At 43.3% G+C, this 14,743-nt stretch overlaps 1 pseudogene; it reads left to right on the forward strand.

Moving 5' to 3' along the window:
• Nucleotides 1-7,023: 7,023 nt before the first annotated feature.
• LOC121556734 overlaps nucleotides 7,024-14,743 on the forward strand; it is a 55,333-nt pseudogene continuing 47,613 nt past the window's right edge.

A 14,743-nucleotide genomic window follows, 5' to 3' on the forward strand; every position in this document is an offset into this window, starting at 1 on the left:
CTCCCTAGCACTAACTGTATTGTTGAACTTGCTGAGATTGTTCTGACTAAGAACTTTTTCATGTTTGAAAATGACATGTTCATTCAACAGAAGGGAACTGCCATGGGTAGTAAAATGCCACCGAATTATGCCAATCTGTATGTGGGTTGTTTGAGAAGAATTCGATTTTCAGCCCCAACAGTCCATTCTTGCGCCATATCAAGCTCTTGGAAACGCTTCTTTGATGACACATTCTTTCTATTCCAGGGCACAGCAGAGGAACTTCATAAATTCCACTCCATCAATACAAGCAGTGAGCATCTGAAATTCACACTCACATTTGATGCGCATGTAACAAGTTTTCTGGACATTTTGATAAAGAGGGAGGGGCTGGCTTTAGCACGGACCTATACAGGAAGCCGATGGACAGGAATGTTACTGAGAAGAGAATTGCCTTAAAAATTCGGACTTAATGCCTAAACTTAACCTTAAACACTTTGAAAGTTCAGGTTTGGAACAACTTCGAAATTGTATGTTTGAGAAACATGGATGAACGTCTAATTCTGACGTGAGACTGTGAGAGCTTGTAGCAGGATTCACCCTTTGTCCACCATGTCTCCTAAAGGTCTGCAACGAGTTGGATATCAGACCATTTCTGACATTAATATGTTTCGTTGATTTGTCTTGCCATCCAGGTCTTCACTTCGTCATTTTGTACATAAACTCAGCAAAAAAAGGACCCTGTCTTTCAAAGATAATTTGTAAAAATCCAAATAACTTCACAGATCTTCATTATAAAGGGTTTAAACACTGTTTCCCATGCTTGTTCAATGAACCATAAACAATTAATGAACATGCACCTGTGGAACGATCGTTAAGACACTAACAGCTTACAGACGGTAGGCAATTAAGGTCACAGTTATGAAAACTTAGGACACTAAAGAGGCCTTTCTACTGACTCTGAAAAACACCAAAAGAAATATGTCCAGGGTCCCTGCTCATCTGCGTGAATGTGCCTTAGGCATGATGCAAGGAGGCATGAGGACTGCACATGTGGCCAGGGCAATAAATTGCAATGTCTGTACTGTGAGATGCCTAAGACAGCGCTACAGGGAGACAGGACGGACAGCTGATCGTCCTCACAGTGGCAGACCACGTGTAACAACACCTGCACAGGATCGGTACATCCGAACATCACAACTGCGGGACAGGTACAAGATGGCAATAACAACTGCACGAGTTACACCAGGGACGCACAATCCCTCCATCAGTGCTCAGACTGTCCGCAATAGGCTGAGAGAGGCTGGACTGAGGGCATGTAGGCCTGTTGTAAGGCAGGTCCTCACCAGACATCACCGGCAACAATGTTGCCTATGGGCACACACCCACCGTCGCTGGACCAGACAGGACTGGCAAAAAGTCGCGGTTTTGTCTCACCAGGGGTGATGGTCGGATTTGCGTTTATCGTCGAAGGAATGAGCGTTACACCGAGGCCTGTACTCTGGAGCGGGATCGATTTGGAGGTGGAGGGTCCATCATGGTCTGGGGCGGTGTGTCACAGCATCATCAGACTGAGCTTGTTGTCATTGCAGGCAATCTCAACGCTGTGCGTTACAGGGAAGTAATCCTCCTCCCTCATGTGGTACCCTTCCTGCAGGCTCATCCTGACATGACCCTCCAGCATGACAATCCCACCAGCCATACTACTCGTTCTGTGCGTGATTTACTGCAAGACAGGAATGTCAGTGTTCTGCCATGGCCAGGGAAGAGCCCGGATCTCAATCCCATTGAGCACGTCTGGGACCTGTTGGATTGGAGGGTGAGGGCTAGGGCCATTCCCCCCAGAACTTGCAAGTGCCTTGGTGGAAGAGGGGGTTAACATCTCACAGCAAGAACTGGCAAATCTGGTGCAGTCCATGAGGAGGAAATGCACTGCAGTACTTAATGCAGCTGGTGGCCACACCAGATACTGACTGTTACTTTTGATTTTGACCCCCCCCCCAGGGACACATTATTCAATTTCTGTTAGTCACATGTCTGTGGAACTTGTTCAGTTTATGTCTCAGTTGTTGAATCTTGTTATGTTCATAGAAATATTTACACATGTTAAGTTTGCTGAAAATAAACGCAGTTGACAGTGAGAGGATGGTTATTTTTTTGCTGAGTTTATGTACAGAGCATTCGGAAAGTATTCTGACCCATTGACTTTTTCCACATTTTGTTACATTACAGCCTTATTCAAAAATTGATTAAAGAAAAAAAATCCTAATCAATCTACACACAATACCCCATAATGACGAAGCAAAAACTGGTTTTTAGAATTTATTGCAAATGTATTCAAAATAAAAAACTGAAATACCTTATTTACATAAGTATTCAGACCCTTTGCTATGAGACTCGAAATTCAGCTCAGGTGCATCCTGTTTCCATTGATCATCCTGGAGATGTTTCTACAACTTGATTGGAGTCCACCGGTGGTAAATTCAATTGATTGGACATGATTTGGAAAGGCAAACACCTGTCTATATAAGGTCCCACCGTTGACAGTGCATGTCAGAGCCAAAACCAAGCCATGAGGTTGAAGGAATTGTCTGTAGAGCTCCGAGACAGGATTGTGTTGAGGCACAGATCTGGGGAAGGGTAACAAAACAATTATGCAGCATTGAATGTCCCCTAGAACACAGTGGCCTCCATCATTCTTAAATGGAAGAAGTTTGGAACCACCAAGACTCTTCCTAGAGCTGGCCGCCCGGCCAAACTGAGCAAACGGTAGAGAAGGGCCTTGGTCAGGGAGGTGACCAAGAACCCGATGGTCACTCTGACAGAGCCCCAGAGTTCCTCTGTGGAGATGGGAGAAACTTCCAGAAGGACAACCTTCTCTGTAGTACTCCACCAATCAGGCCTTTATGGTAGAGTGGCCAGACGGCAGCCACTCCTCAGTAAAAGGCACGTGACAGCACGCTTGGAGTTTGCCAAAAGGCATCTAAAGGACTCAGACCATGAGAAACAAGATTATCTGGTCTGATGAAACCAAGATTGAACTCTTTGGCCTGAATGCCAAGCGTCACGTCTGGAGAAAACCTGGCACCATCCCTACGGTGAAGCATGGTGGTGGCTGCATCATACTGTGGGGATGTTTTCAGTGGCAGTGAATGGGAGACTTGTCAGGACCGAGGAAAAGATTAACGGAGCAAAGCACAGAGAGATCCTTGATGAAAACCTGCTCCAGAGCACTCAGGACCTCAAACTGGGACGAAGGTTCACCTTCCAACAGGACAATGTCCCTAAGCACACAGCCAAGACAACGCAGGAGTGGCTTCGGGACAAGTCTCTGAATGTCCTTGAGTGGTCCAGCCAGAGCCCGGACTTGAACCCGATCGAACATCTCTAGAGAGACCAGAAAATAGCTGTGCAGCGGCGCTCCCCATCCAACCTGACAGAGCTTGAGAGGATCTGCAGAGAAGAATGGGAGAAACTCCCCAAATACAGGTGTGCCAAGCTTGTAGCGTCATACCCAAGAAGACTCGAGGCTGTAATCGCTGCCAAAGGTTATTCAACAAAGTACTGAGTAAAGGGTCTGAATACTTATGTAAATGTAATATTTATGTTTTTTTAGTTTAATACATTTTTCAAAGATTTCTGAAAACCTGTTTTCCTTTGCCATTATGGGGGTGTTGTGTATAGATTGATGAGGGGGGAAACGATTTAATCAATTTTAGAAAAAGGCTGTAACGTAACAAAATGTGGAAAAGTCAATGGGTCTGAATAATTTCAGAATGCACTGTATATATTAGATTTTCTATCTCATTAATACCTCATTATTAGAGGTATTAAAGTAGTTTTTGAAATAGGTCACTGTAATTGCATCTCGGCCACCGCGTGTCCTGTGTATAATGGTCATATTAGTGGGTCCAATTTTCCAACATAATATTTTTTTACTGTTGCCTAGACTCTTAGAAAAAAAGGTTCTGGATAGAACCAAAAAGGGTTCTATGCTTGCTTCTATATGGCACCCCTAAAGGTTCATATATACTGAACAAAAATATAAACGCAACATGTAAAGTGTTGGTCCCATGTTTCATGAGCTGAAATAAAAGTTCCCAGAAATGTTCCATACACACATAAAGCTTATTTCTCTCAAATGTTGTGCCCAACTTTGTTTACATCCCTGTTAGTGAGCATTTCTCCTTTGCCAAGATCCACCTGACAGGTGTGGCATATCAAGAAGCTGATTAAACAGCATGATCATTACACAGGTGCACCTTGCGCTGGAGACAATAAAAGGCCACTCTTAAATGTTTTGTCACACAACACAATGCCACAGATGTCTCAAATTTTGAGGGAGCGTGCAATTGGAATGCTGACTTCAGGAATGTCCACCAGAGCTGTTGCCAGAGAATTTAATGTTAATTTCTCTACCATAAGCTGCCTCCAACGTTGTTTTAGAGAATTTGGCAGCACGTCCAACCGGCCTCACAACCGCAGGCCACGTGTAACCACACCAGCCAAGGACTTCCACATCCGGCTTCTTCACCTGCGGGATCATCTGAGACCAGCCACCCGGACAGCTGATGAAATTGAGGAGTATTTCTGTCTGTAATAATGCCCTTTTTGTGGGTAAAAAACTTATTCTGATTGGCTGGGCCTGGCTGCCCAGTAGGCAGAAATTGGTTCCTAATAGAACCCTATATGGAACACAAGGGTTCTATATGGAAACAATTTTGTTTCAGTGAAGAAGAACCCCATGGGGTTCTGATCAAAATAGCAATATAACCCTTTTGGTTCTATCCAGAACCTTTTTTTCTAAGAGTTTAGGTTTTAACTCTGCCCGATTTGTATGTATATAATCCTTTATGACCATACAGTTGAAGTCGGAAGTTTACATACATCTTAGCCAAATACATTTAAACTCAGTTTTTCACAATTCCTGACATTTATCCTAGTAAAGATTCCCTGTCTTAAGTCAGTTAGGATCACCACTTTATTTTTTAAATGTGAAATGTCAGAATAATAGTAGAGGGAATTATTTATTTCAGCTTTTATTTCTTTCATCACATTCCCAGTGGGTCAGAAGTTTACATACACTCAATTAGTATTTGGTTGCATTGCCTTTAAATTGTTTAACTTGGGTCAAATGTTTCAGGTAGCCTTCCAGAAGTTTCTCACAATAAATTGGGTGAATTTTGGCTCATTCCTCCTGACAGAGCTGGTGTAACTGAGTCAGGTTTGTAGGCCTCCTTGCTCACACACGCTTTTTCAGTTCTGCCCACACATTTTCTATAGGATTGAGGTCAGGGCTTTGTGATGGCCACTCCAATACCTTGACTTTGTTGTCCTTAAGCCATTTTGCCACAACTTTGGAAGTATGCTTGGGGTCATTGTCCATTTGGAAGACCCATTTGCGACCAAGCTTTAACTTCCTGACTGATGTCTTGAGATGTTGCTTCAATATATCCACATAATTTTCCTTCCTCATGATGCCATCTATTTTGTGAAGTGCACCAGTCCTTCCTGCAGCAAAGCACCCCCACAGCATGATGCTGCCACCCCCATGCTTCAGGGTTGGGATGGTGTTGTTCGGCTTGCAAGCGACCCCCTTTTTCCTCCAAACATAACGATGGTCATTATGGCCAAACAGTTCTATTTTTATTTAATCAGACCAGAGGACATTTCTCCAAAAAGTATGATCTTTGTCCCCATGTGCAGTTGCAAACCGTAGTCTGGCTTTTTTATGGCGGTTTTGGAGCAGTGGCTTCTTCCTTGCTGAGCGGCTTTTCAGGTTATGTCGATATAGGACCTCGTTTACTGTGGATATAGATACCTTTACCTGTTTCCTCCAGCATCTTCACAAGGTCCTTTGCTGTTGTTCTGGGATTGATTTGCACTTTTGGCACCAAAGTACGTTTCATCTTTAGGAGACAGAACGCGTCTCCTTCCTGAGCAGTATGACGGCTGCGTGGTCCCATGGTGTTTATACTTGCGTACTATTGTTTGTACAGATAAATGTGGTACCTTCAGACGTTTGGAAATTGCTCCCAAGGATGAACCAGACTTGTGGAGGTCTACAATTTTTGGCTGATTTCTTTGGATTTCCCCATGATGTCAAGCAAAGCGGCACTGAGTTTGAAGGTAGGCCTTGAAATACATCCACAGGTACACCACCAACTGACTAAAATGATGTCAATTAGCCTATCAGAAGCTTCTAAAGCCATGACATCATTTTCTGGAATTTTCCAAGCTGTTTAAAGGCACAATCAACTTAGTGTATGTAAACTTCTGACCCACTGGAATTGTGATACAGTGAATTATAAGTGAAATAATCTGTCTGTAAACAATTGTTGGAAACATTACTTGTGTCATGAACAAACTAGTTTTAATGACTCCAACCTAAGTTTATGTAAACTTACGACTTCAACTGTATGTACCTCTGTGATTAATTATGATTGACTATGCGAAAAAGTGAATTGAACTGTCTCTTTAAATATATTTATAATGTTGAGCCTGATATCTAGCCTTGGAGTTCTGTTCAGGGATGATATCACTGAAGGATGGATTTGCATTGATTTATTATGCGAGACCTTTTTAACGTTTATCCTCAAAAGCACAATCTGTGCATTTATGGGAAAAATATGATACCTTTATGTTCCCCTAAAGTATGTTTTGTACTGTAAATTCTGTACAGGGTGTATAGGCAGTAGGCTAGAACTCCTTATTACTGGGTGGGCGATGCTACTGCGTGTCTCAGCAGGCTATGCAATTAATTAAGGCATTCAAAGTATTCACAGCCAGTGCATGAGTGCAACCTGTATCACACATGGAAAGGCTCCTCCCTTGTGAAAGAGATATTGATCTCAATGGGACTCCCAAATAATAATAAATAAATAAATGGACCGTCGTCAATTGGCTTTTATTTTTATGTTTTATAAATGGATTTCCAGCCTACCTCTGCGTGAAGTGGCACAGCACTATACCACGACAAATGACTAACAGCAGTGTATTCACAACGGTCATGCAGATGAGCAGTGGCCGCTCCGACTGCCCTGATGCGTTTTCATTGGGTAGCAGCCCAGTGAACTTGTGCGGAGAGATAGAGAGACCGTGAGAGAAGAAAGCTGCGGGGTCCATTTAACACCAGTAGAGTGCACCCCGCTCCACACGCGCTGGGTCACTTCGCGAGGAAGCAAGGGGCTGGTTTCTCACACTGCCTTTGCTGCACCTCGGAAACATTTTAAAGGATCTGTTTCAAGGACAACAGCGAACCTCCTCTCATGCCAGTGCGTTTAACGTTGGTAGGGAACAAATCTGGTGTTTCGTTTCGTTCAAACGATTGCACATTGCGGTGTCTAGTCGGACGTTTTACTTGGATTTTAGGAGAGGAAGCGCGGTGTGCGCTCATTCCCTAACCATGGAATTATGGATAAAGTTGATGGTGTTGTACGGATGCTGTTTAGGGGCAAGTGCTGAGAATGACGGCAGGTAAGAGCACACATCTACACATCTTGTTCAATAGGCTACAATGCATATTCTTTTGGTACAGTTTTTCCATTCGATCAATGATGTTGTTTTTAGAAGTGTTCAAATTGCGTTGGTGATTGTGGACTGTGGAGAAGGTGTTGCACTCAAACTCTGAGCGAGTTTCTAAAGAGGTTAATATCACCACAGAGATGCTATTCATTCCTAATTCTATGAACGCGACCTCCACATAGTGAAAATGTGAGTTTGCAATGCATAGACTGAAACGTATCTTATGTGCTGAAATTATTCGGGCTGTAGTCGCACTTGACGCACTGTGGAAGGAATAGACCTATACCAGTGTAATCCGTTGTTTTTCTTCTTCTCATTTTCATTACAATTATTAACAGAATTGTTTATCTTGAATGAATGGTGTACTTTTATATATATATTTTTTAGATTTTTGTTTTTATAACAGTACTATTTGTAATGTTTTTGCTGTTGCTTTTTGTTTGGCATTCTTTATGCGGATCTACTAGGTCTATGTTAGTACGTATGCCGAATACCACAGAGTTTCTTAACCATCTTTGGTAATACACAGTGTTGCGGTGTTTAGGCCTACATTTGTAAAACCCGAGTAGCCAGTACCCTACTTTCTTGGCAAAGTCAGTTGCTTGGATTTCCCTCTCAATGAGCTGATATCATGCTGACAGCACCTACCTTGCCTGGTGGTTCATGTCCAAACACGAATCCGGTGAAGTATTTGAAGAGGAGAAACGTGTCCAATCTAAAGAATGTTCCTGAGATTGAAATCTACATCTACCTTATCTGGTGCATCTGAAATGTTTTCTTTAAAATGAATGTTATAAAGCTCTTAATAAGCAGTAATAAAAACATCATTATATACTCATAAATTCAATTTTAGGTCATTGTATATAATTTGACTTAGATACTTTTTTCTACCTATATACACAGTAAGCCCTCTAGGAATTCCAGATATGTATTCCTTCAGGATACCTTTTCAAGCTTGTTTATTAATAAGGCAGGTTCACTTTCACTGGACTGGCTCCAATGCACTTGCCTTGCAGTATTCATCATCATAAAGACTGTTTCCTTTGGGAGAGTGATACAGTAGACTGGCCACACAAGTGAGGAACTGAAGGCTAGGGTGCATCCTATATGGGATCCTATTCCCTGTGGAGTTCCCAATGGGCCATGGTTGAAAGTAGTGCACTATATAGGGAATAGGGTGGCATTTTGGATTGGATCCTCAATCTGAGTGCTGGTCCTATGGTGCATTGAAGACAACCTTTATTCTGTATCTCCATAGGAGGGAGTTTCAGGTCTCATACTATAATTGGATTGGACTCCTTACAAATAGCAATAGAGTGAGACAAATAGAGTTGAGAGTATTTCTAAGACATTATATTACTCCAATAGTGAACGCAGTCAAGCATTTTAATTTGTTTTTTTCACCCCCATTTATCAGACAGACTGAGCCCTAAGAACAATCCATACCTCACTGATACCTTACACAAATAAGGTTTCAGAGTCAATAGAATATTTCTTAGAGATTGATAGGGCTGAACTTTCCTACCTCTCTATCATTAAACACGGGTTGGGGCATGTGTGTGTGTGAAGATGTGATAGTGTGTGTTTGTGGATGTTTACTCCAGGTTCTTGGTCACAGTGACTAATATTAGGTAATGTTAGTGTGTTGTGACAGGGCATCGGTCCCAGTCTGGTGAGTTGTGCTGATATTTCACCATGATGCCCTTCCCTGCCCAACCCATAATGATAATTTACATTAACCGAGCAGCATACGTAATTAGTGTCACCCGCTGATGGAGCGTGGCTTGTCACGCGGGTCATTATTGGCCTATTTCCCGGTTATAAACCTGACCTGCTGACTTCAATCTAAATTAATTTGGAGAGGGTCCCGTGAGAACACTGTGGAGGAAAGTCATTTATTATCTGGACTAGCTGTTGGGAGGAGAGCGCTAATGGGCTAAGCTAGCACCTGAGGGGGGCGTCACCGCTCACTGGCCAGCCACAGCAAGGTCGTTTTGTCCTAGTGGTAAATTGGCTCAAAACAAGCCTGATTAATTACAGATCAACTATACCTGTAATTCCCTGTTGAGGGGTTTTCATTACTCATCAGCATTGTTGTCAGTAATGTTTAGTCCGAGGATGAAAAATGGCGCTAGGCTAATCTTCTTGTGATGTGGTCTATAAGTGATTATGTAGTGTAATCAGGAAGTGGCCTATCTGAGGTAAGGTCACAACACTTTCCCTAGATGAAAGACTATACAATCAGCTAAACTTTAAAGGACTAGTCAACTTTTTTTTAAAGCCACAATCCTGAGTTTGTGTGTCAGACCATTAATCAGACCATTGAACAGCTAGGATGAGATATCTTATCCTAGTAGGAAAAAATACAGATTCCCTCTTTAAATAGCCACTACTCATGGAGGCTATTGCCTCTATGATGATGTCACTACATTGCTTTGCTCCAGACACAGCCAATACATTCCAATCCTCCTCTCTCCAAGCTACTGCTCCAAACCATGTCCTCACTCTCCTTCCAAACATCCTTAGTATATTGTAACAACATTAGACCTTCAAAAATAGACAGACCTTATTTTAGCCCCCAGGGTTGATGTTAATATACTTGAATAAGTCTATACAGAGAAAGCAAGCCACTTTCCTGGACATTGATAGAGGTAATTCAGCAGGACTAGTGAACAAGGCTACTTGTCAACCGGTGCTTATAGAAGTGTGTGGAACTAGTAGTTTTCAGAATAAAAGCGATCCACTTTCATGAACATTTATGAAGCGATGCTCTCTTTAACATGAGTGTGCTACTTGTCCACAGGCATTTACAGTGGGGAAAAAAAGTATTTAGTCAGCCACCAATTGTGCAAGTTCTCCCACTTAAAAAGATGAGAGAGGCCTGTAATTTTAATCATAGGTACACGTCAACTATGACGGACAAAATGAGAAAAAAAAATCCAGAAAATCACATTGTAGGATTTTTAATGAATTTATTTGCAAATTATGGTGGAAAATAAGTATTTGATCAATAACAAAAGTGTTTTAGTACTTTGTTATATACCCTTTGTTGGCAATGACACAGGTCAAACGTTTTCTGTAAGTCTTCACAAGGTTTTCACACACTGTTGCTGGTATTTTGGCCCATTCCTCCATGCAGATCTCCTCTAGAGCAGTGATGTTTTGGGGCTGTCACTGGGCAACACAGACTTTCAACTCCCTCCAAAGATTTTCTATGGTGTTGAGATCTGGAGACTGGCTAGGCCACTCAGGACCTTGAAATGCTTCTTACGAAGCCACTCGCTTCGTTGCCCGGGCGGTGTGTTTGGGATCATTGTCATGCTGAAAGACCCAGCCACGTTTCATCTTCAATGCCCTTGCTGATGGAAGGAGGTTTTCACTCAAAATCTCACGATACATGGCCCCATTCATTCTTTCCTTTACACGGATCAGTCGTCCTAGTCCCTTTGCAGAAAAACAGCCCCAAAGCATGATGTTTCCACCCCCATGCTTCACAGTAGGTATGGTGTTCTTTGGATGCAACTCAGCATTCTTTGTCCTCCAAACACGGACGAGTTGAGTTTTTACCAAAAAGTTCTATTTTGGTTTCATCTGACCATATGACATTCTCCCAATCCTCTTCTGGATCATCCAAATGCACTCTAGCAAACTTCAGACGGGCCTGGACATGTACTGGCTTAAGCAGGGGGACACGTCTGGCACTGCAGGATTTGAGTCCCTGGCGGCATAGTGTGTTACTGATGGTAGGCTTTGTTACTTTGGTCCCAGCTCTCTGCAGGTCATTCACTAGGTCCCCCCCGTGTGGTTCTGGGATTTTTGCTCACCGTTCTTGTGATCATTTTGACCCCACGGGGTGAGATCTTGCGTGGAGCCCCAGATCGAGGGAGATTATCAGTGGTCTTGTATGTCTTCCATTTCCTAATAATTGCTCCCACAGTTGATTTCTTCAAACCAAGCTGCTTACCTATTGCAGATTCAGTCTTCCCAGCCTGGTGCAGGTCTACAATTTTGTTTCTGGTGTCCTTTGACAGCTCTTTGGTCTTGGCCATAGTGGAGTTTGGAGTGTGACTGTTTGAGGTTGTGGACAGGTGTCTTTTATACTGATAACAAGTTAAAACAGGTGCCATTAATACAGGTAACGAGTGGAGGACAGAGGAGCCTCTTAAAGAAGAAGTTACAGGTCTGTGAGAGCCAGAAATCTTGCTTGTTTGTAGGTGACCAAATACTTAAAATACTTATTTTCCACCATAATTTGCAATAAATTCATTAAAATCCTACAATGTGATTTTCTGGATTTTTTTTTCTCAATTTGTCTGTCATAGTAGACGTGTACCTATGATGAAAATTACAGGCCCTCTCATCTTTTTAAGTGGGAGAACTTGCGCAATTGGTGGCTGACTAAATACTTTTTTTCCCCCACTGTAGATTAAATATGTATGCAAAGGTTGTGTGTGTGTGTGTGTGTGTGTGGAGAGAGAGTGTGTCACTGTCAGGCAACATTGCCGCCATAGATGGATTATAATTATTACTCTCATCATTCTGAGGGACACTGTCAAGACACTGATTATAATCATGCAATATAATGGTGTCTCTTAGTGCCACTTAAGGGCGGGTGCTGCTATATGAGCAAACATGTCATCCTATTCATTCTCAAACAGCAGAGATTGGCAGAGATTGGCCTATCATACACACACACTGGGCTAGATGATTGGCCTATCATACACACACACTGGGCTAGATGATTGGCCTATCATACACACACACTGGGCTAGATGATTGGCCTATCATACACACACACTGGGCTAGATGATGGACTAGCATGTTTCCTTTCCCCCAGCGGTCTGTTGTGAAGACCCTGTCTAATGGTTTGTGTTCCCGACAAGGCACCAAAGGAATGTCATTATGTGCTTCAGTTCCTTCACAGCTTACCGCTTACCTCTGTAGCTCAATTGGTAGAGCACGGCGCTTGTAACGCCAGGGTAGTGGGTTCGATCCCCGGGACCACCCATACGTAAAAATTTATGCACACATGACTGTAAGTCACTTTGGATAAAAGCGTCTGCTAAATGGCATATTATATTATTATAATTAAGGATTATTATTCATTATTCATACGCAGAAGGTCATACATATGTATGTCTTCATCCTTTTATCCATGTCTATCTGATCTGCCATCAACACAATTATGCTACAGCACATGGTGTTCAGAATGATTACAGTAATAACACAATATGAATTTTACATGAAGAATTTGATGGGACATCACTCCAACGTTCCGTAGTGTATAACTGACCTAGTCATAATTCAGTTCTACTTTGATAAATCGTGTTATAACAGCACAGTTGTGTGCATGATTCCACCGTGTTCCAACAGCCGAGGGCTACGCTCAGTTTTATGACGGACGGACGGAGGAAGAGAAAAGAGATGGAGGGAGAGAGTGGTAGAGATGGAGGGAGGGAGAGAAAGAGATGGAGGGAGAGAGTGGTAGAGATGGAGGGGGAGAGAGAGAGAGAGAGAGACAGCTTTCTCTCTCCCTCTGTCTCTCGCTCTTGCTCTCTGTCTGTCTCTCTCTCTGTTTCTCTCTTTGCTCTTGCTCTCTCTCGCTGTTCTCTCTCTCTCTCTCTCTCTCTGTCAGTCTGTCTGTCTCTCTCTCTCTCTCTCTCTCTCTCTCTCTCTCTCTCTCTCTCTGTCTCTCTCTGCTCTCTCTCTCTCTCTCTCTCTCTCTCTGTCTCTCTCTGCTCTCTCTCTCTCTCTCTCTCTCTCTCTCTCTCTCTCTCTCTCTGTGTCTCCCTCCCTCCCACCTCACCTCCAGTTCCACTGGCATGGCATCACACGTCTCTTTGAGGTGCCGCTCAAAGTTCATTTGCATCATCACCCGTTCGTTGGCGGTGCCGCCCTGCCCGCCCGCCGCACAGGGTCGACTGCACTACCACTTTTTTTTTGTGTTGCTAAAACGCTTCAGGCACCAATTATCATCCTCCCACTCAGTTGATGAGTCTACGTCCGCAATATCATATCACTTTTAGGCCCTATTAGTGGATCAAAATGTTCCTGAATAATAACAGCCAAGGAGTTATGTTTAAATTAGTAACTCCATGATGGACCAGCAAATCTTCCTCCTCGTTATTATGTGTGTTAATTAGCCTGCTCATCATGCTAATCATGCTGTAGCCATTTTAATGATGTTTTTCACCCCTTGATCCACGTTCAATATTGATATTTATTAGCGAGGCATGCTATTAGCCATCGGCAGAGGGTTTATGTGTTTTCAGTGCAGGCTGTGTGGCAATGGGACTCTACCCTGTATCTGACCAGGTGCTCTGTGTGTGTGTGTGTGTGTGTGTGTGTGTGTGTGTGTGTGTGTGTGTGTGTGTGTGTGTGTGTGTGTGTGTGTGTGTGTGTGTGTGCGTGTGTGTGTGCGCGTGCGTGTGCGGTGTGCGTGTGCGTGTGCGTGTGCGTGTGCGTGTGCGTGTGCGTGTGCGTGTGTGACCTGTGGATCCATCTGGTCAGTGGGCCTGCTGTGTGTGTGCGGTAACACTCGGCCCACAGTCCACAATCATGTCTGCCAATCAATTCCTTCTCTTATCCTCTCCTCTCCTCTCCTCTCCTCTCCTCTCCTCTCTCTCCCTCCTCTCCCTCTCTCTCCTCTCCTCTCCTCTCCTCTCCTCTCCTCTCCTCTCCTCTCCTCTCCTCTCTCCTCTCCTCTCCTCTCCCAATTTCTCTCCTTAACATTCCCAATGTGTCTCCTATCGGACTGTGTTCAGGGCTCCTGATTCCCTCCTCCCTCCCTCCCTCTCTCTCTCGTTACAAAATAGATAGAAATGAATTGTCTAGAACAGATAGGATTCTGTGTCATGTAGAATTTATAATTATACCAGCTCAATTCGTTCTATTTCTACTGTCTCTGATTCATTTAGCTAACGTCACAGAACACAGCCAAGCCCATTGCCAGGATGAAAACGGCACTAGCCTCTTTTTCTCTTTCCTATATCTGAAAGATGGCATTTCCATTCTCCACTTTCTTTAATTGCAAATGACGCTCTGACATTCTGCTTCTGATAATGTTTCATTTGGGCGTTGGAACACAGACAGTCCATGCTCATGACGCTTCTACGTTATTTGGTATTGGCGCTCAGAGCAGGGGCTTGTTCAACTGTGACGTTCAGATAGAACTGTGTTGTGCAGAGCAGATATGACCGTCTGTCATGCCATCGTGTCAGCTCTATTCATTCTATTTCTA

The sequence above is a fragment of the Coregonus clupeaformis genome, unplaced genomic scaffold (genome assembly GCF_020615455.1).
Source record: "Coregonus clupeaformis isolate EN_2021a unplaced genomic scaffold, ASM2061545v1 scaf0034, whole genome shotgun sequence".
NCBI classification, from domain to species: Eukaryota; Metazoa; Chordata; class Actinopteri; order Salmoniformes; family Salmonidae; genus Coregonus; species Coregonus clupeaformis.